The 21,515-nt window shown below is 38.2% G+C and overlaps 1 protein-coding gene and 1 pseudogene across 1 annotated transcript in view; one reads left to right on the top strand and one right to left on the bottom strand.

Moving 5' to 3' along the window:
* The window catches only part of RNF121 (ring finger protein 121), an 84,348-nt gene that overhangs the window by 25,749 nt on the left and 37,084 nt on the right, over window positions 1-21,515 (bottom strand). The window lies entirely within an intron of this gene.
* LOC144295537 (large ribosomal subunit protein eL6 pseudogene) lies at window positions 19,343-20,410 on the top strand (annotated as a pseudogene).

Genomic DNA, 21,515 nt, shown 5'->3' with positions numbered 1-21,515 from the left:
ATCCAGGCACCTCTAAAGATTTTTAAGTAATTTCTACATCCACTGTGGGGCTCAAACCCATAACCCCATGACTGAGAGTTACATGCTCCATTGAATGAGCCATCCATGTGCGCCTCTTTAGACACTTTTTAGAAATCCAAATGGAGGCCAGCCCCAGTGGCGCAGCGGTTTAGCGCCACCTGCAGCTCAGGGTGTGATCCTGGAGATCCAGGATAGAGTCCCACGTCGGACTCCCTGCATGGAGCCTGCTTCTCCCTCTGTTTGTCTCTGGCCTTTCTCTCTCTCTCTCTGTCTCTCATGAATAAATAGATAGAATCTTGGGATCCCTGGGTGGTGCAGCGGTTTGGTGCCTGCCTTTGGCCCAGGGCGCGATCCTGGAGACCCGGGATCGAGTCCCACGTCAGGCTCCCAGTGCATAGAGCCTCCTTCTCCCTCTGCCTGTGTCTCTGCCTCTCTCTCTCTCTCTCTGTGACTATCATAAATAAATAAAAATTAAAATAAACAAATAAATAAATAAATAAAATCTTAAAAAAGAAATTTAAATAGAAATCATTAAAGAATGAATAAACAAAGTAGAATGACATAGTGAAATGGAGATTTTAGAATTAAAGAGATCTAGAAATGAATCCCAATATAGCTATTTACTGTATTACCTTAGGTAAGTCATTTACTCCTGATAAGCCTAAATTTTCTGAACTGTAAAATGGGGTTAAGAGCATCTACTCTCAAAAAATTGTATAGAATAAGTAATTAATGCATGGAAAGCTCTTGGAACAATGCCTAACAAGGTAAGCATTTAATGTAAGTAATGTAATAAATATAATGTATTCAATATAGTAGCCCTTTTATATAAAATAACAAGCAAAGTGCATAATTCATAGTAAGCATTCAGTAAATGATAGCTCTTATTACGTCTTCACGTGTTCAAAACTGCATAAAGTCAAATGTAATGAGGCAAAGAATGCAATGAGGCGACCAATAACATGTTGAAAGTGCTGAGTTATAATGAAAGAGACAAATATATATATATATATATATAAAAGATCAGTGAAACCAAGAGCTGATTGTTTGAAAAGATAAACAAGGTTGATAAATCTGTAGCCAGACACAACAAGAGAGAGGACCGAAGTAAAATTAGAAACAAACAAAAAAGAAGTAACAACCAACACCACAGAAATACAAAGAACTAAAAGAAACCACTACAAAAAATTATATTAAAAAATTCATCTATAGAAGAATTAGATAAATTCCTAGAAACATTCAATCTTTCAAAACTGGATCTGGCAGAAACAGAAAATCTGAGCAGACAAATTACTAGTAATGAAATTGAATCAGTAATAAAAAAATAAATAAATAAATAAATGAAAAACCTCCCAACAAACAAAAGTCCAGGACCAGATGGCTTTACAGGTGAATCTACCATTTAAAGAAGAGAAGAGTTAATACCTATTCTCAAACTATGTGAAAAGAAAAGAAAGCTTCCAAATACATTCTATAAGGCCAGCATTACTCTGATACAAAACCACACAAGACACTACAAAAAACAAACAAAAACCAACCAAACAAAACACCTACAGGCTAACATTCAGAATGCACATAGATGCTAAAGCCCTCAACAAAATATCAGCAAACCACATTCCACGAACATTAAAAGGATAATGCACCATGATCCAGTGGGACTTATTCTGGGAAAGCAAGGATGATTCAATATTCACAAATCATACTTCACATTAACAAAATGAAGGATAAAAATCATATCATTATCTCAATATATGTAGAAAAAGCATTTGAGAAAATTCAATATTCATTCATGATACAAACTTGATAAAGTGGGGGTAGAGAAAATATACCTCAACATAATAAAGGCCATATATGAAAAACCCACAGCCAATACCATACTCAATGGTGAAAAACCAAAAGCTTTTCCTCTACGATAAGACAAGAATGCCCATTTCTGCCACTTTTATTCAACATAGTACTATAAGTCCCAGCCACAGCAATCAGGCAAGAAAAAGAAATAGAAGCCATTTAAATTCGTAAGGAAGAAGTTTAACTATTACTATTTGCAGATGACATACCAGTATGCATAGAAAACCCTGAAGATTCCACCAAAAATTTATTAGAAATAATATATACATTTAGTAAAGTTTCAGAATACAAATTAATACATAGAAATCTGTTTTTTTTTTAAAAGATTTTACTTATTCATGAGTGACACAGACAGAAGCGGGGGGGGGCAGAGATCGGAAAAGCAGCAGGGGGTGGGGGGGCACAGATCAGAAAAGCAGGCTCTATGCAAGGAGCCTGATGTGGGACTCGATCCCAGGACTCCAGGATCACGCCCTGAGCCGAAGGCAGACGCTCAACCACTGAGCCACCCAGGCGTCTCAGAAATCTGTTGAATATCTGTACTCTAATAATGAAATAGCAGAAAGGAAAAAAAAGAAAAAATTCTACCTGCAATTGTACAAAAAAGAATAAAATACCTAGGAGTAAACTTAATCGAGGTGAAAGACCTACACTCTAAAAACTGTAAGACAGGGGATCCCTGGGTGGCGCAGCGGTTTAGCGCCTGCCTTTGGCCCAGGGCGCAATCCTGGAGGCCCGGGATCGAATCCCACGTCGGGCTTCCGGTGCATGGAGCCTGCTTCTCCCTCTGCCTGTGTCTCTGCCTCTCTCTCTCTCTCTGTGTGACTATCATAAATAAATAAAAATTTAAACAAATAAAAAATAAAAACTGTAAGACACTGATGAAAGAAACAGATGACACAAGTGGAAAGATATCCCATGCTCATGGATTGGAAGAATGAATATTCCTAAAATGTCCATATCACTCAAAGCAATCTACAGATTCAATGTAATCCCTATCAAAATACCAACAGCATTTCTCACAAAACTACTAAAATTTGTATGGAACCACAAGGACTCCAAAGAGCCAAACCATCCTGAGAAAGGAAAGCAAAGCTGGAGGGTTCACAATGCCAGGTTTCAAGATGTACCACACAAAGCTATAGTATGGTACGGCATAAAAACAGACACAAATTATTCCAACTTTAGTACACATGCTGCCAAAGTAAGCACAGCAGACACATAAATCAACAGAGTATAACAAAGAGTTCAGAAACAAACCCATGTTTATATGGCCAATTAATCTACAACAAAGGAGGCAAGATATACAATGGGGTGAAGACAGTCTCTTTAATAACTGGCACTGGGAAAACTGGACAGCTACACACAAAAAAATGAAACTGAACCACTTTCATAAACTATACACAAAAATTAACTCAAAATGGATTAAAGACCTACATGTGAGAACTAAAACCATAAAACTCCCAAAGGAAAACAGACAGTAATTTCTTTGACATTGGCTTTCGTACCATTTTTCTAGATATGCCTCCTCAGCCAAAGGAAACAAAAGCAAAATTAAACTATTTGGACTACACCAAATTAAAAAGCATCTGTAGAGGGGCACCCAGGTGGCTCAGTTGGTTAAGCATCTAACTCTTGGTTTTAGCTCAGGTCATGATCTCAAGATCCTAGGATAAAGCCCCACATCAGGCTCTGCACTCAGCATGGAATCTGCTGGAGATTCTCTCTCTCTCCCTTCCTCCCTTCCTTTCCTTGCTTGTTCTCTTTCTCTCTCTCTCTAAAATAAGTAAATGAAGGACAGCCCAGGTGGGTCAGCGGTTTAGCACTGCCTTCAGCCCAGGGCATGATCCTGGAGACCTGGGATCGAGTCCCATGTCAGGCTCCCTGCATTGAGCCTGCTTCTCCCTCTGCCTCTCTCTCTCTCTCTCTCTCTGTCTCTAATAAATAAATAAAATCTTAAAAAGAAAATAAAATAAGTAAATGAAATCTAAAAAAAAAAAAAAAAAAAGCTTCTGTAGAGCAAATAAAACCATCAACAAAATAAAAAAGGCAACCTACTGAATGGGAGAAGATATTTACAAATGATATACCCAATAAGGGGGGGTAATATTCAAAATACATAAAGCATTTCTACAGTCCAACACCAAAAAAACAAATAATCTGATTAAAAATGGACAGAAGAGGGCAGCCTGGGTGGCTCAGTGGTTTAGCTCTGTCTTCAGCCCAGGGCCTGATCCTGGAGACCCGGAATCAAGTCCCACATCAGGCTCCCTGCATGGAGCCTGCTTCTCTCTCTGCCTGTGTCTCTGCCTGCCTCTCTCTCTCTCTCTCTCTCTCTCTCTCTCATGTATAAATAAATAAAATCTTAAAAAAAAAAAAAAGGACAGAAGACATGAACATTTTTCCAAAGAAATACACGAAAAGATGCTCGCACTAATCATAAATACAAGTCAAAACCACAATGAGACAGTACCACATGCCTGTCAGAATGGCTAAAATCAAAGATGAGAGAAATGAGAAGTGTTGGCAAGGATATAAAGAAAAAGGAACCCTTGTGCACTGTTGGTAAAATGTAAATTGGTGCAGCCACTGCAGAAAACAGTATAAAGTTTCCTCAAAAAATTAAAAATAGAAATATCAGTAATTCTACTATTAGGTATATACCCAAAGGAAACCAAAACACTGATTTGAAAAGATATGTGAACCTCTATGTTTCCTGCAGCATTATTTACGGTAGCAAGATATGGAAGCAACCCAAGTGTCCAATGGTAGATGAATGAATAATAAAGATGTGGTTTATATATACAATGGAATATTACTCAGCCATAAAAAGGGGAGATCTTGCCATTTGTGACAATATGGACAGACCTAGAAGGTATTATGCTAAGTGAATTAAGAGAAAGACAAATACCACATGATCTTACTTATATGTGGAATTTTAAAAAAATAAATGAACAAACAAAAAGCAGAAACAGACCCACAAACAGAACCAACTGAAGGCTGCCAGAGGGGAAGGAGGAAGGGGGATGGGCAAATGGATGAAGGTGAGTAGTAGATACAGAATTCCAGTTAGAAAATGAGTAAGTCATGGGGATAAAAGGTACACCATAGGGAATATAGTAAATGGTATTGTAATACTGTATGCTGATAGATGGATGCTACGCTCACACTTGTGGTGAGCATGTCATAACACACAGACTTGTTGAATCACTATGTTGTACACCTAAAACTGATGTAATATTGTGTGAATTTTTTTAAAAAATCACCAAAACCTCCGGCGGGGGGTGGGAGAGGTATAGCAATTTCTTTATGTTTAATTTGTCCTTTCCAAGAAAACACAAACCAAGGATTTGAGGTCACTTTCAGATACCTGGACACAATCTATTAGGTAGGCTTGAAAGCCAGATTATGTTTAGGGCCTAGAAAGCACTGCCTGACAAAGGACAAAGCAGAGGGGCGAGTGAAGAGAATAGCCTCCCAGGAGAAAACTGGTTAAGTTACAACCTTGTCTGGTTAATTTATTTCTACTGTAGTATTTATTAACATTTTTCTTAATACGTAGATTGAAGCTTCTTCATTAAGGAAGGCATTTTTAGTGGCAAGCTTGGTGATATGTAAATTGCTGCAAGTCATCCAAGATTTTCAGAACAATGTCAAGGATTTTGGTGCCATCTGCTGGCAACACTTTACTCAAAAACATTAGCTTTAATAATTTTTGCTCAAGTGCTTATGCCTGATGCTGGCACAAAGTAATGGGAAGCTTTGCCCCTAACTTCACTCCCAGGATTTGAGATGATGAGACATACGTTAATTGAGAGTGATCAAGTACAAACACCAAAGCATCAAGTACTGACATGAGAGTTCAGAAGAAAGACGTAGCAGTGTGGGCAGGAGCCATCAGGGAAGACTGTCTGAAAGAGGAAGAACTCTGGCTGGCTCTGAAGGGGCTTCCATGTGGCCAGCTAGAGGGGAAAACTGAAAGCCATTCACCTTTCTTTTGCTGAATCTACAAATATAAAGCTGAAGTGAAGACTAGCCTGAAACCTATTCACTGATTCATTCTGCAAACATATACTGAGGGACAATCCCAGCTTCTCTGATCTGGAAAATTAGGAACAGCTATATCCCACCTATCTCTCCACAAGACTACACAATTGAAGTGATGGTGTTAGATGCTAACAATAAGACCGCAATTGTATTTAAATGGACTGTCTTTTAGATTTTTTTTCACCTCAGAAACTATAATTCATGAAAAACCAGAAAAGAGCTCTCATATCACATCCTTCTCTGGCATCAGCTGCCTTGCCGGTCTGCTCATGCTCAGTACTTTGGTCTTTAGGATTCTCATCACTTCTGTATTGCACAATGTGGGAGTAGTGATCACCCACCATGCTTAGCTGAAAAGGTATAGTAAGGATGAATTGAAAACTGCACGTCCAGCTAGTAGAGCAAAGTAAGAGGCTTGCAGCTAGCAGAATAATCAGCTCGGAAAAAAATGCTGATAAATGGACAGAAGTCAACTGGAGGAAGGTCTGGGGTATGCTTCACAGCTCTGGTCAATATTTTCATGAATAATTGGGTTGAAAACGCAAATGATCTGCTTACCAAACTGTGGACAGCAAAACGTTTAGCAGCTAGGAGACAACAAAGCAGGGAACATGGAAGACAGAAGAAGCAAGATCCAAAATGAATAAAGCTTGTTTCTAGAGTTTTTTTTTTTTAAAGCTCTAACATTCTATGAGCTAGTATGCTTAAATGAAGAACCAAAACCATATGATGAAACCCAATCAACTACCCAAATATAGGATGGAAAATGAGTGGCTTTAATAGCAGTCCCTGTGAAACAGATCTAGGGGTCTCAGTTGACCACAAATTGCCAGGGAATATATGCCAACAGAGCCACTACCAAAAAAGCCAAGGCCATCTTATGCTGCTTAACTAGGAATATGCCAGAATGAAAGAGGCAGCAGCTCTACTGTTCTGCTCTGTCAAAGCATTCTTTTTTCTTTTTTTCTTTTTTTAAAGATTTTATCCATTTATTTATTTGAGAAAGAGCGAGCGTGAGACAGTACAAGCGGGGGAAGTGGCAGAAGGAGAGGGAGAAGCAGGCTCCCTGCCGGGCAGGGTGGGGCCTGATCCCAGGACTGCAGGATCATGACCCAAGTAGAAGGTAGATGCTCAACTGGCTGAGCAGCCCACCAAATTGTAGGGCCCGGGGATCCCTGGGTGGCGCAGCGGTTTAGCGCCTGCCTTTGGCCCAGGGCAGGATCCTGGAGACCCGGGATTGAATCCCACATCGGGCTCCCGGTGCATGGAGCCTGCTTCTCCCTCTGCCTATGTCTCTGCCTCTCTCTCTCTCTCTCTCTGTGTGTGACTATCATAAATAAATAATTAAAAAAAAAATTGTAGGGCCCTACAGTTAAGTCTTGGGACTACACTGTACAAAGAACATTGACAAAGACATGGCGATAAGGGAGGAGCCAGGATTACGAAGGGTCTAGAAACCAAATTACATGGCCGAGTTCAAAAAGGGTGTTGCCTGTGTTCTTCTCTAGGATTTTGATGGAATCTTGTCTCACATTTAGATCTTTCATCCATTTTGAGTTTATCTTTGTGTATGGTGAAAGAGAGTGGTCTAGTTTCATTCTTCTGCATGTGGATGTCCAATTTTCCCAGCACCATTTATTGAAGAGACTGTCTTTCTTCCAATGGATAGTCTTTCCTCCTTTATCGAATATTAGTTGCCCATAAAGTTCAGGGTCCACTTCTGGATTCTCTATTCTGTTCCACTGATCTATGTGTCTGTTTTTGTGCCAGTACCACACTGTCTTGATGACCACAGCTTTGTAGTACAACCTGAAATCTGGCATTGTGATGCCCCCAGCTAAGGTTTTCTTTTTTAAAATTCCCCTGGCTATTCGGGGTCTTTTCTGATTCCACACAAATCTTAAAATAATTTGTTCTAACTCTCTGAAGAAAGTCCATGGTATTTTGATAGGGATTGCATTAAACGTGTATATTGCCCTGGGTAACATTGACATTTTCACAATATTAATTCTGCCAATCCATGAGCATGGAATATTTTTCCATCTCTTTGTGTCTTCCTCAATTTCTTTCAGAAGTGTTCTATAGTTTTGAGGGTATAGATCCTTTACATCTTTGGTGAGGTTTATTCCTAGGTATCTTATGCTTTTGGGTGCAATTGTAAATGGGATTGACTCCTTAATTTCTCTTTCTTCAGTCTCATTGTTAGTGTATAGAAATGTAACTTCTTGCAAGATACATCCACGAAGGCAAAAGAAACAAAAGCAAAAATGAACTATTGGGACTTCATCAAGATAAGAAGCTTTTGCACAGCAAAGGATACAGTCAACAAAACTCAAAGACAACCTACAGAATGGGAGAAGATATTTGCAAATGACATATCAGATAAAGGGCTAGTTTCCAAGATCTATAAAGAACTTATTAAACTCAACACCAAAGAAACAAACAATCCAATCATGAAATGGGCAAAAGACATGAACAGAAATCTCACAGAAGAAGACATAGACATGGCCAACATGCACATGAGAAAATGCTCTGCATCACTTGCCATCAGGGAAATACAAATCAAAACCACAATGAGATACCACCTCACACCAGTGAGAATGGGAAAAATTAACAAGGCAGGAAACAACAAATGTTGGAGAGGATGTGGAGAAAAGGGAACCCTCTTACACTGTTGGTGGGAATGTGAACTGGTGCAGCCACTGTGGAAAACTGTGTGGAGGTTCCTCAAACAGTTAAAAATATACCTGCCCTACGACCCAGCAATTGCACTGTTGGGGATTTACCCCAAAGATACAAATGCAATGAAACGCTGGGACACCTGCACCCCGATGTTTCTAGCAGCAATGGCCACGATAGCCAAACTGTGGAAGGAGCCTCGGTGTCCAACGAAAGATGAATGGATAAAGAAGATGTGGTTTATGTATACAATGGAATATTACTCAGCTATTAGAAATGACAAATACCCACCATTTGCTTCAACGTGGATGGAACTGGAGGGTATTATGCTGAGTGAAGTAAGTCAGTCGGAGAAGGACAAACATTATATGTTCTCATTCATTTGGGGAATATAAATAATAGTGAAAGGGAAAATAAGGGAAGGGAGAAGAAATGTGTGGGAAATATCAGAAAGGGAGACAGAACATAAAGACTGCTAACTCTGGGAAACGAACTAGGGGTGGTAGAAGGGGAGGAGGGCGGGGGGTGGGAGTGAATGGGTGACGGGCACTGGGTGTTATTCTGTATGTTAGTAAATTGAACACCAATAAAAAAAAATAATAAAAAAAAAAAAAAAAAAAAGAAACCAAATTACATATTGAACAGCTAAAGGCACTAAGACAAAAGACCTGGAGAACTACAGGAAGACATAGCTGTTACCTTCAATTACCTGGAGATTCTCCAGAGGCTCAGTAAGGAGATATATGCAGTGTAGTTCCTGTGACCAAGTATGACTCTACACATTACTAGAATACTCTACAAGGCAGAAACTTGGCTGTCAATTCCCTCCTACCATATCCCTGGCAAACAGTCAACCTTATCACATGAGGCAGACCATTCCATTGCTAACAGATGTGCTAGGTAGTTCTTCCCTGATGCCAACCTGAAAAATCTGCCTCTGTGTACCTTTGAGTCCAACCCTTATCCTTCAGAGAGGCACACAGTACATTTACTACCTGTTTCTAATGACTACTCTTCTAATACCTAAAATTTTGTCTTTTTCTCCATGTCATCTTGTCTCCAGGCAAGAGTCAGTCAAGTAATAATTTAACAAACACTTACTGAGCTAAGGACTGCAGAATCCAGAGATAAAAAACTAAACCTCAAGAACTTACGTCTACTAAGGAGAAAAACAGCAACTATAATGCAGTATGATAAGTGCTAAGTAGGCCCTGGTGGCCAAGATAGTAGGAGAGGCTTTCACTCAATGTGGGAGAACCAAGGCTTCCTGAAGAAAGGAACCCTTGATCTCTGTCCAGATGCCCTAGTAGATCTAAGGAAAGACAGGCATCTAATGAGTGTTCCAGGATGAGGGAACATGGTATGTCTGAGAAAGTACAAATAAGGAAGGAGCAGTGAGAAATGAGCCTAAAGAGCAGGCAAGGCTCAGAGAAAGCTGATGTATGCATTACATGTAGAGAAGTTTATATTATAGTCTGGGGGAAAAAGTTTGTCTTTCACATAGAAAGTGGACTGCCACCCTTTACCACCTTACCTTTACCACCTTAGTCCATATCCTCTAGTCACATTCCAGTGACTCTCTTAATGTGTTGGTCTAAGAATAATCTATAGTACTTTAAAGATTTCTAGTTAGGAGACTTTGCCACTTATCCATCCCAGGAGGGAACAGCAGTTCAGGGGATAGGAGTTTGAAAAGATACTGTTTTTTTTTTTTTTTTTTTTTTTTTTTTTAAGATACTGTTTTTGGTAACAGGGATGATGAAAGCTTCTCCTTGGAGATCTTTAAAAATAGTATAGATACTTTTCCAGGCAAAAACTTACTCCTTCCCCTGACATCCCTGCGGGAGCTAGGGAGTAAGTAATATTAGACTCAAAAACAGGTGATGAAAACTGAGTGACAGAGAAAGCAAAAAGCAAGCTGAGGCTGGGCTTAGGTTTCCAATCCAGATCTGTCTCCCAGGTCCTGCCTCCCTGGCACCATTCACTTTTGAGTTTGTGATAACCCTGGAAAGGCTGAGGTGGCAATATGATGCAGACATTCAAGGGGTGGAGAAGGATGGACCTGGGCAAAAGTCACTAAAGAAGGAAAACTCAGGCTGGCTCAGTTGGTTAAACGTCTGACTTCGGCTCAGGTCGTGAGCCCAAGGTCCTGGGATCGAGCCCTGCACTGGGCTCCCTGCTCAGCCAGGAGTCTGCTTTCTCCCTCTCCCTCTGCCTCTCCCCCTTCTTGTTTTCTCTCTCTCTTTCTCTGTCAAATGGATGAATAAAAATCTAAAAAAAAAGGAAAAATCAGGGGAATTAAAAACAGAAATAAATGACCATGGCAGAAACTGACAATTTCCTAGATCTTTTGGCTCTAGGAAAATGGCTGAGTACTCATATGAGAAAAGTACTTAATCAAGAATCAGATTTTGAGGGGGATCCCTGGGTGGCTCAGTGGGTTAGTTCCTGCCTTCGGCCCAGGGCGTAATCCTGGAGTCCCGGGATTGAGTCCCGCATCAGGCTCCCTCCGTGGAGCCTGCGTCTCCCTCTGCCTGCGTCTCTGCCTCTCTCTCTCAGTCTCTGTCTCTCATGAATAAATAAATAAAATCTTTTAAAAAAAAATCAGATTTTGGTTTTATGTCCAGCTCCCTAATTTAATGGTCATGTGCTCCCAGCAAATTTCTTCAAGATTTTGCACTTTGGTTTACTAACCTGAAAAGTGGAGGTATATTCTTATCCTATCATATAAAGCTGTTGTGAGATTCCAAAATATCAGATGAGAAAAGTACCTTTTAAAATATCAATGAAATCCAACTATAAGCAGCTTAAGGTAGTATTACTACTGTTGCTGTTCCTGAATAGAACAGTACCCTAAAATTTAAATACAGAAAACAGTAGGACCTTTTAAATAGCAATTAATTTAGATAAAGTTCTTCTTCTAATGTGAAGGATGGACTTGAATTCCTAAACCACGAAAAAAAATATTTGATACTTTTCACAGTGAAACCACAATCAGTCTAATGACTGGCAACATCCATGCTGCTCCATGGCAGTGCTTCTCATAAGGGGTGAATTTCTTCCCCAGGGGACATTTGATGAAGTCTGGAGACGTTTTTGGTATGTCATGATCAGGAGACAAGATGCTAGTAGGTAGAAGCCAGGCATGCTGCTAAAACATTGTACAACGTACATGACAGTCCCTCATGAAAATAAAGAATCATCTGACCCAAAATGTGAATAGTCTCCCTAGTCAAAAGACCTAGTCTAGGAGAATAGAGCTTGTGTTTTTCCACTCAGGGGTCATGTGTGCCCACTGAAAGGCTGGGTTGCCAACTTGCCCTAGTGAAGAACAGAAAATTTCATTCAGTTTGAAAGAAACAGAGCCTTATCAATTAATTCCATCACTTCTCAGCATGCCCATAAGAAGCATTTTTTTGAAAGCTCTGATAGCGAATCTCAAACAGTTCATGTTTCTACTACTTGACAATAACCCCAGTGTCTCTCCTTTACACAACATTCTCTGGGAAGTTGTTTTGCTTTGATTCTTTTTTATTCCCATTCTTCACTCCATAGAAATTTAATGTGTTAATATGTATATTTTCTTTTGTGTTTGTTCTTACAAACTGTATTTTTTTTGTTCATGTATTTTGTTTTTTTAAAGATTTTATTTATTTATTTATTCATGAGAGAGAGAGAGAGAGAGGCAGAAACACAGGCAGAGGGAGAAGCAGGCTCCATGACGGGAGCCCAACGCGGAACTCGATCTCGGAACTCCAGGATCAAGCCCTGGGCTAAAGGCAGGCTCTGAACTGCTGAGCCACTCAGGGATCCCTGTGCATGTATTTTGATTTATCAGCTGGCACTGTGTCTTTCTGTTTGTTACTTTTCCCACTCAGTACTCTGCTTGGAAGATTCACAAGTTGTTATGGGTAAACCTAATGGTTTGCTTTTAACTGGAGTACAGAATCACAATATGCATCCACCACATTTTACCTATTTATTCAGAGACAAATACCCAGACTGCCTCCATCGCTTCAATTAACTGCTGTAATTAACATTTAAATCAACACCTTCTCACATATCCCTTTAGGATATGTCACAAGATATGTATATATTCCATCTGACTGAATAGTGCCATGTTGCTCTCCATAATACCTGCCCCATCTTCGTACCTACCAAAAACACACAAAAGTTCCCAAAGCCCCTGATCTCTGCCAGCAGTTGGACATATCTAGTGTCTAGATACCAATTATTACCAGTTTTAATCATTACTAATCTCCTATTATGCTATCAGTTAACTTTGCCTATGATACCCTTTATAGAGTAAACCCCCTTTATCTATCTATCTATCTATCTATCTATCTATCTATCTATCTATCTATCCATCCAGCAAGGGACAGAAGGGATTGGGAAGGGCAGAGAAGGAGAGAAAGAATCACAAGTAGACTCCACGCCCAGCATGGAGTCTGATACGGGGCTTGATCCTACAACCCTGAGACCATAACTCAAGCCAAACTTAAGTCAGACACTTAACTGACTGAGCCACCCAATCCCATCCCCTTAATGTTAATATAATCAAATTCATCAAATTCAAAAATTTTTATTTGTCCACATAATTTTTACTAACTATATAGTTTTGCTTTTTGTAATTAGATCTTTAATCTATCCTTAGTCCCCTTTGTATGCAGTGTGATATAGAAATCTAGCTTTAAATTTCTCCATAAATTTCTGAGTTTTCTCAATACAATCTACTTAACAATGAGTATTTTCTTCACTTATTGGTGGTTACACTTTACTGTCTTTTTAAAAAGATTATTTATTTAAGAGAGAGAGAGAGAGACGCCAGAGAGCACAAGCAGGGGGAATAGCAGAGAGTGAGGGAGAAGCAGGCTCCCTGATGAGTAGGGAGCTAGATGTGGGGCTTTATCCCACTTGAACTGAAGGTAGATGCTTAACCAACTAAGCCACCAAGGCACCCCTTATTGTCTTTTTTAAAAAGGATTGTTTTATTTATTTGAGAGAGAGAAAAAAAAAAGTGGGAGGGTGAAAGAGAGAGTCTCAGACTCTGCACGGAGCCTGGAGCCTGACACAGGTCTCAATCTCACAACCCTGAGATCATAACCTGAGCCGAAACCAAGAATCAGATAACTGACTGAGCCACCCAGGCTCCCCTACACTTTTATTACATATTAAGTTCCCATTATACAGGGATCTGTCTCTGAGATCTTTAGTCTGTTCTACTGGTATATTTGTCTATTCTTATGGTAAGTTTTACTATTTGGAAAGGTAAGTCAGTGTCTTGGGAATTGCTTTCTTTCTTGCTTTTATTTTTGAACTTCAAGTAGAGGGGGAAAATGAGTTAATCAAAATCTGTAATGAATATTCTCATCATTAGTCATGCATGGGCAACTTTTAATTTTTAAAAATTACTTTTGATTCTGGTAAAAACTCATAAAATTTACCATCTTAATCACTTTTAAATGTATGCTTCAGTAGTGCTAAGTAGTATTCCCATTGTTTTGTAATAGATCTCCAGAACCTTTTCATCATACAAAACTGAGAAAATTCTATGATCATTAAACCACAACTCCCTATTTCCTGCTCTGCCCCAGCTCCTAGAACCACCATTCTATTCTCTGCCTCTATGAATGTGACTACATGGTAGGTACCTCTTACGAGTGGAAGACAAATAGAAGCATTGGTCATTTTGTGACTGGCTTATTTCATTTAGCATCATGTCCTAAAGGATCGTCATGTTGAAACATATGACAAAATTCCTTCCTTTTTAAGTTAATTATTCTTTAATAATATGATAACTACTGAACTTACCACCAAACATAAAAGTGGAACATCTAAAACTACTTCAATCTACCTATGTGCTCTTCTCTATTCTATCCTCCAATCTTCCATCCAACATCACACTTCCATCCACCTATCACCCTTGATTTTATCATTCCTTGCTGCTTAGAATACAGTTGCATTACACATATACATACTTTTAAAATATATCAGTTTTGGTTTTTTTTTTCATTTTCCAGTTTTGTTTTTAACTTTCTATGAAAGGCATCAAGTTATGAGAAATCTTCTGAATCTTTTACACTTAATATTAATTTGCTAAGATTCATCCTTACCATTACTTGTAACTACAGTTAATTATTTTTTGTGTTATTTTATATATTTCATGTAATATGTATGGTTTTATAAGTTCTGTAATATTCCATTGCATGAATACATCACAATTAACTTATCCATTCACCTGTATTTCAGTATTGAGTCATTTTTAAGTTTTTGCTATTACAAATAATGCTGTTATGGAAATTCTGGTACATTCTCCTAGGATGCATATGCAAAACTCCAAGATCAAACTGAAACTGAATGGGGAAGATACTGCAAATGATGTGTCTGATAAGGGGTTAATTCAAGATATATAAAGAACCTATATAGTTCAACACCAAAAAACAATAACGAAGGAATCTGAATAAAAACGGGCAGAGGAGGGGTGCCTGGGTGGCTCAGTAAGTTGAGCATCTGACTCTTGGTTTTGGTTCCAGTTGTGATCTCAGAGTCCTGGGACTGAGCACTGTGCAGGGCTTCCTGCACTTCTGGAAGTCTGCTTCCCTTCCCTCTGCCCCTCGCCCTGCTCTTGCACATTTACACAGTCTCTCTCTCTCAAATAAATCTTAAAAAAAAAAAAAAATTTAAAAAAAAGGGCAGAGGACCTGAATAGACAATATTCCAAAGAAGACCTACAGATGGCCAACAAGTACATGAAAAGATGCTCAACCAATGGCCATCAGGGAAATGCAAATCAAAACTATGGTGAGTTATGACCTCACATAGAATGGCTAGTATCAAAAAAAAGAAGTAACAACTATTGGCTAGGATGTGAAGAAAAGGGAAGCCTCACGTACTGTAAGTTGGTACAGCTGCTGTGGAAAATATGGTGGAAGTTCCTCAAAAAATTTAAAATAGAAATACCATATGATTTGGTAATTCCACTATTGATTAATTTACCACCCCCTGCCAAAAGAAACCAGTAATTTGAAAAGATATGTGCAATCTCTATGTTTATTGCAGCATTATTTACAATAGTTAAGACATGGAGGGAACCTAAATGTCTAGTGATAGATGAATGAAGATGTGGTATGTGTGTGTGATATTATGCAGCCATAAAAAACAATGAGATCTTGCCATTTGTGACAACATGGATGAACCTAGAGGGTATCATGCTAAGTGAAGTAAGTCAGGTAGAGAAAGACAAATACCATATAACTTCACTTGTATGTGGAATTAAAACAACAATAACATCAAAACAAATGAACAAACAAAAAAAACAGATTCATAAATACAGAGATAAACAGGTAGTTGGCCAGAGGGGAGAAGGATAGGGGAATGGGCAAAATAGATGAAGGGAATTAAGAGATACAAACTTTCAGGAGAAAATAGGTGAAGGGAATTAAGAGATACAAACTTTCAGGAGAAAACAGGTGAAAGGAATTAAGAGATACAAACTTTCAGTCAGGAGACTAAAAACTACAGCACAGGGAATACAGTTAATAAGACTATAATAATGTATGGCGACAGATGATAAATAGACTTATAGTGAGCACTGTATAATGTATGGAATTGTTGAATCACTATGTTGAACACCTGAAAATTATATAACATTCTGTATCAACCATACTTAAATAAAAATTTTAAGGAAATTGACATATCAAATATAAAAACTAGTCAACAATATAAACAACCGATAGAAGAAACCAAATGCCTAGAAAGCATGAAAACATGCTCAATCACTAATCTAGTAATTAAAAAAGGTAGTTAATAATTTAGATATGTTTACTCTATTAGATTGACAAAAAGCAAGAGAAGAAAGGAACAGAGGAACTATAAAAAACAACCATAAAACGAGTAACAAATGGAAATAAGTACATATCAATTAGTGATTACTTTGGGGTATTTTTATAAGACATTTTATTTTTTTTTAAGATTTATTTGTTTATTTATTTATTTATTCAGAGAGAGAGAGAGAGAGAGAGAGAGAGAGGCAGAGGGAGAAGCAGGCTCCATGCAGGAAGCCCGACGTGGGACTCGATCCTCAATCTCCAGGATCACACCCCGGGCTGCAGGCGGCACTAAACCACTGTGCCACCGGGGCTGCCCTTATCAGACATTTTAAAATAAGTTTTATGTAAGCAATATCTGTACCCAACATGGGGCTTAAATTTACAACCCTGAGATCAAGAGTCGCACACTCCTCCAACTGAGCCAGATGGATAGGCAACCCCTATCAACAATTACTTTGAATGTAAATGGGTTAAACACTCCATTCAAAAGACATAATGGGTGACAAAATGGATAAAAAAAAGCAAGATTCATCTATATGCTGCCTATAAGAGACACATTTCAGACCTAAAGACACATACAAAATGAAAGTGAGGGGATGGCAAATGGTAGTGAAAAGAAAGCCAGCATAGCAATACTTATACCAGACAAAGTAGACTTTAAAGCAAAGACTGTAACAAGAGATAAAGAAGGACACTATATATAATCATAAAGGAGACAATCCAACAAGAAGCTGTAACAATTGTAAATATTTATACACCCAACTGGGAGTACCTAAATACATAAAACAGCTAATAACACACTTAAAGGAAGTAACTGACAGTGATACAATAATAGTAAGAGAATTTAACACTCCACTTACATCAATGGATAGATCATCCAAACAGAAAATCAACAAGGAAACAAGGAAACAGTGGCTTTGAATGACAAAATGGACGACATGAATCAAACAGATATATTCAGAATAGTCTCTCCAGGAGAGACCACCCATTAGGCCACAAGACACATCTCAACAAATTCAAAATAAACTCAAAATGGATTAAGGATCTAAATGTGAGACCTAAAACCATAAAAATCCTAAAAGAGAGCACAAGCAATAATTTCTCTGACATCAGTCATAGAAGCATTTTCTAGATATGTCTGTCTCCTGAGGCAAGAGAAATGAGAGCAAAATTAAACTACTGGGATTATAACAAAATAAAAAGCTTCTGCACAGCAAAGGAAATAATCAACAAAACTAAAAGACAACCTCCTGAATGGGAAGATATGGGAGAAGATGTTTGCTAATAACATATCCAATAAAGGGTCAGTATCCAAAGCACATAACGAATTTATACAACTCAACACCAAAAAACCCCAATTAATCCAATTAAAAGTGGGCAGAAGACATGAATAGATATTTCTCCAAAGACATACTGATGGCAACAGACACATGAAAAGATGCTCAACATCACTCACCATCAGGGAAATGCAAATCAAAACTATGATGAGGTATGACTTTATACCTGTCAGAATGGCTAAAATCAAAAACACAAGAAACAACAAATGGTCAGGATGTGGGGAAAAAAGGAACCCTTGTGTACTATGGGAATGCAAAATGGTATAGTCACTGCGGAAAATAATACGGAAGTTCCTCAAAAAATTAAAAATAAAATTACTGTATGATCCAGTAATTCCATTCCTGGGTAATTTACCCAAAGAACATAAAAACCTTAAATGGAAAGATATATACACCTCTGTTTATTGCAGTATTATTTACAATAGCCAAATTATGCAAGCAGCCCAAGTTTTAATCAATGAATGAATAATGATGATGTGGTACACACACACACACACACACACACACACACACAGGAATATTATTCAATCATAAAAAAAGAATGGAAAAAAATAATTTAAAAAAATAATAAAAAAAAGAATGGGATCTTGCCATTTGTAATAACATGGATGGATCTAGTGTGTAATGCTAAGTGAAATATGTCAGTCTGAGAAAGACAAACACTATATGATTTCCTTCATGTATACTTTAAGAAACAAAACAAATGAACAAGAAAAAAAAGAGACAAACCAAAAATAGACTCTTAATTTTAGAGAATAAACTGATGGTTACCAGAGGGGAGGTGGGTAGGGGCAATGAGTGAAATAGGTGAAGGGGATTGATAGTATACTTACTGCGATAAGCCCTGAGTAATGTATAGAATTGCTGAATCATTATATTTTACACCTGAAACTAATGTAACATTGTATATTAGCTATACTGGAAATAAAATAAAATCAAAATAAAAAAAATTTTTTTACAAAATAAATTTTTTAAAAAGTGTGGTATAGACATAAACATAGACATATCGTTAAATAGAATAGAACTGAGAGTACAAAAATAAATGCATCCATCTATGGTCAATTACTTTTTTTTTTTAATAAAAGTAACAAGACCATTCAATGGAAAAAGCATTCTCTTCAAAAATGGTGCTAAGGTAACTCAATAGTCACATCCAAAAAATGAAGTTAGACCCTTACTTCACACCATTTACAATAAGTAACTCAAAATAGACCAAAGACATGTAAGTAAGAGCTAAAAATATAAAACCCTTCAAAGAACACACAGAGATAAAGCTTAATAGTCTTGGATTTGGCAACAGATTCTTAGATATAACACTGAAAGCACAAAGAACAAAAGAATAATAGGTTTAAGGGTGCAAACTTGAAACAAGTAGTAAATAAACCATAGAGATCTATTGCAAAGTATAATGCATATGGACAATACTGTAGTCTAATCATCAAACTTGCTAAGAGACTAGACCTTAATTATTCTAACCACTAAAAAAGGATAATTATATGATGTGATGGAGGTGTGATGTTATAATGGCAATCATAATGCAATAGATAAATGTATCAGTTAACATGTACACTATCTTGCAAGATGAGTAAAAAATCTGAGAAGCCAGGTACTAAGGAGAAGAAATGTGAAGCCAAGAAGGCTGATGCTGGTGGCAAGATTAAGAAGCCTCGCTGCAGTCAAAACCATGTCCTAGTCAGAGGAACTGGTAGCTATACCTGATGAGCTATGTATCCCAAAAAAGGCCATGTACAAGAGGAAGTATTCAGCCGCTAAATCCAGAGTTGAAAAAAAGGTTCTTGCTACTGTCACAAAATCAGCTGGTGGTGACAAGAATGTGGTACTTGAGTGGTTAAACTTCACACGTGCTTAGGTATTATCCTAGTGAAGATGTGCCTTAAAAGCTGTTGAGACATGGCAAAAAACCTTTCAGTCAGCATATGAAAACTGTGAGCTAGTATCACACCTGAGACCATTCTGATCACCCTTACTGGGCACCGCAGGGGTATGAGGGTAGTGTTCCTGAAGCAGCTGAGCAGTGGTTTGCTACTTGTAAACCACTTCTCTGGCCTTCAGAGTTCCTCTGCATAGAACACACCAAAAATCTGCCATTGCGGGCAGCCCGGGTGGCTCAGCGGTTTAGCACCATCTTCAGCCCAGGGCCTGATCCTGAAGACCTTGGGATCGAGTCCCATGTCAGGCTCCTTGCATGGAACCTGCCCCTCTCTCTCTGTCTCTGTGTGTCTCTCATGAACAAATAAATAAAATCTTAAAAAAAAAAATCTGCCATTGCCACCTTCACCAAAATTGCTATCAGCAGTGTGAATATCCCAAAACATCTCACTGATGCTTACTTCAAGAAGTCAGCAGTTGCATAAACCCAGACACCAGGAAAGTGAGATCTTTGACACAGAGGAGAAATATGAGATTAAAGAGCAGCACAAGGTTGATCAGAAAGCTGTGGACTCGAAAATTCTGCCAAAAATCAAAGTGGTTCCTCAGCTTCAGGGCTACCTCTGCTCTGTGTTTTCTCTCATAAATGGAGTTTATCCTCACAAATTGGTATTCTAAATTTCTTACAAAGAACCTAATTAATTAAATAACTGATCCATTAAAATGTTTATGCACCAAAGGACACTATCAAGAAGGTAAAAAGGCAACCCACAGAATGGGAGAAAATATTTATAAATTACATATCTAATAATGGTCCAGTATCCAGACTATATAAAGAACTCTTACAACAACAAAAAAGAGAAAAAACAAACAAAAACAATTAAAAAATAGACCAGAGATTTCTCCATGGAAGATATACATGTGGCCAATAAACATATTAAAAGATCCTCAACATCATGAGTCATTAGGGAAATACAAACCAAACCACAATGAGATACTACTTCATGCCCACGAGGGTGACTATATTTAAAAAGAGAGAGAGAGAGAGCGAGAGAGAGAGAGAGAAGAAGAAAAAGGAAAGAAAACAAAAAGAACAAGTGTTGGTGAGAATGTGGAGAAACTGGAACCCAAAGCATTGAGGGTTACTATGTTAAATGGAACAGCTACTATAGAAGATTGTTCTCAAAAAGTTAAACAGTTCTGCTCCAGGACATACCCAAGAACTGAATACAGGTGTTCATATAAAAGTTTATAATGAATGTTCACAGCAGCACTATTCACAATAGCCAAAGGGAGGAAACAACCCAAATGTCCATCAACTGATGAAAGGATGAACAAAATGTGGCAAATCTATACAACAAAATATTCAGCCACAAAAAGGAATAAAATAAAGTACTGATAGTACAATACTGTTGAACCTTGAAAACCTCATGCTATGTGAAAGAAGTCAGACAAAAGGCTACATATTGTATAATTTCATTTATATGAATATCCAGAATAGGCAAATACATAGAAAACAGATCAGATATTACCAGGGCCTGGTGGGAGGGGGAAATAGGGAATGACTGCTTAATGGGTATAGGGTCTCCTTTTGGGGTAATGAAAATGTTCTAGAACTAAATAGTGGTGATGGCTGCAAAACACTGGGTGTGCTAAAAGCCACTGAATTATATACATTAAAATGGTTAGAGGGGATCCCTGGGTGGCGCAGCGGTGTGGCGCCTGCCTTTGGCCCAGGGTGTGATCCTGGAGACCCTGGATCGAATCCCACGTCGGGCTCCCGGTGCATGGAGCCTGCTTCTCCCTCTGCCTATGTCTCACTCTCTCTCTCTCTCTCTCTCTCTGTGACTATCATAAATAAATT

The sequence above is a fragment of the Canis aureus genome, chromosome 23, assembly GCF_053574225.1.
Source record: "Canis aureus isolate CA01 chromosome 23, VMU_Caureus_v.1.0, whole genome shotgun sequence".
Taxonomy (NCBI): domain Eukaryota; kingdom Metazoa; phylum Chordata; class Mammalia; order Carnivora; family Canidae; genus Canis; species Canis aureus.
The sequence above is the reverse complement of the archived record's forward strand: the minus strand, read 5'-3'. Positions and strand labels throughout refer to the sequence as shown.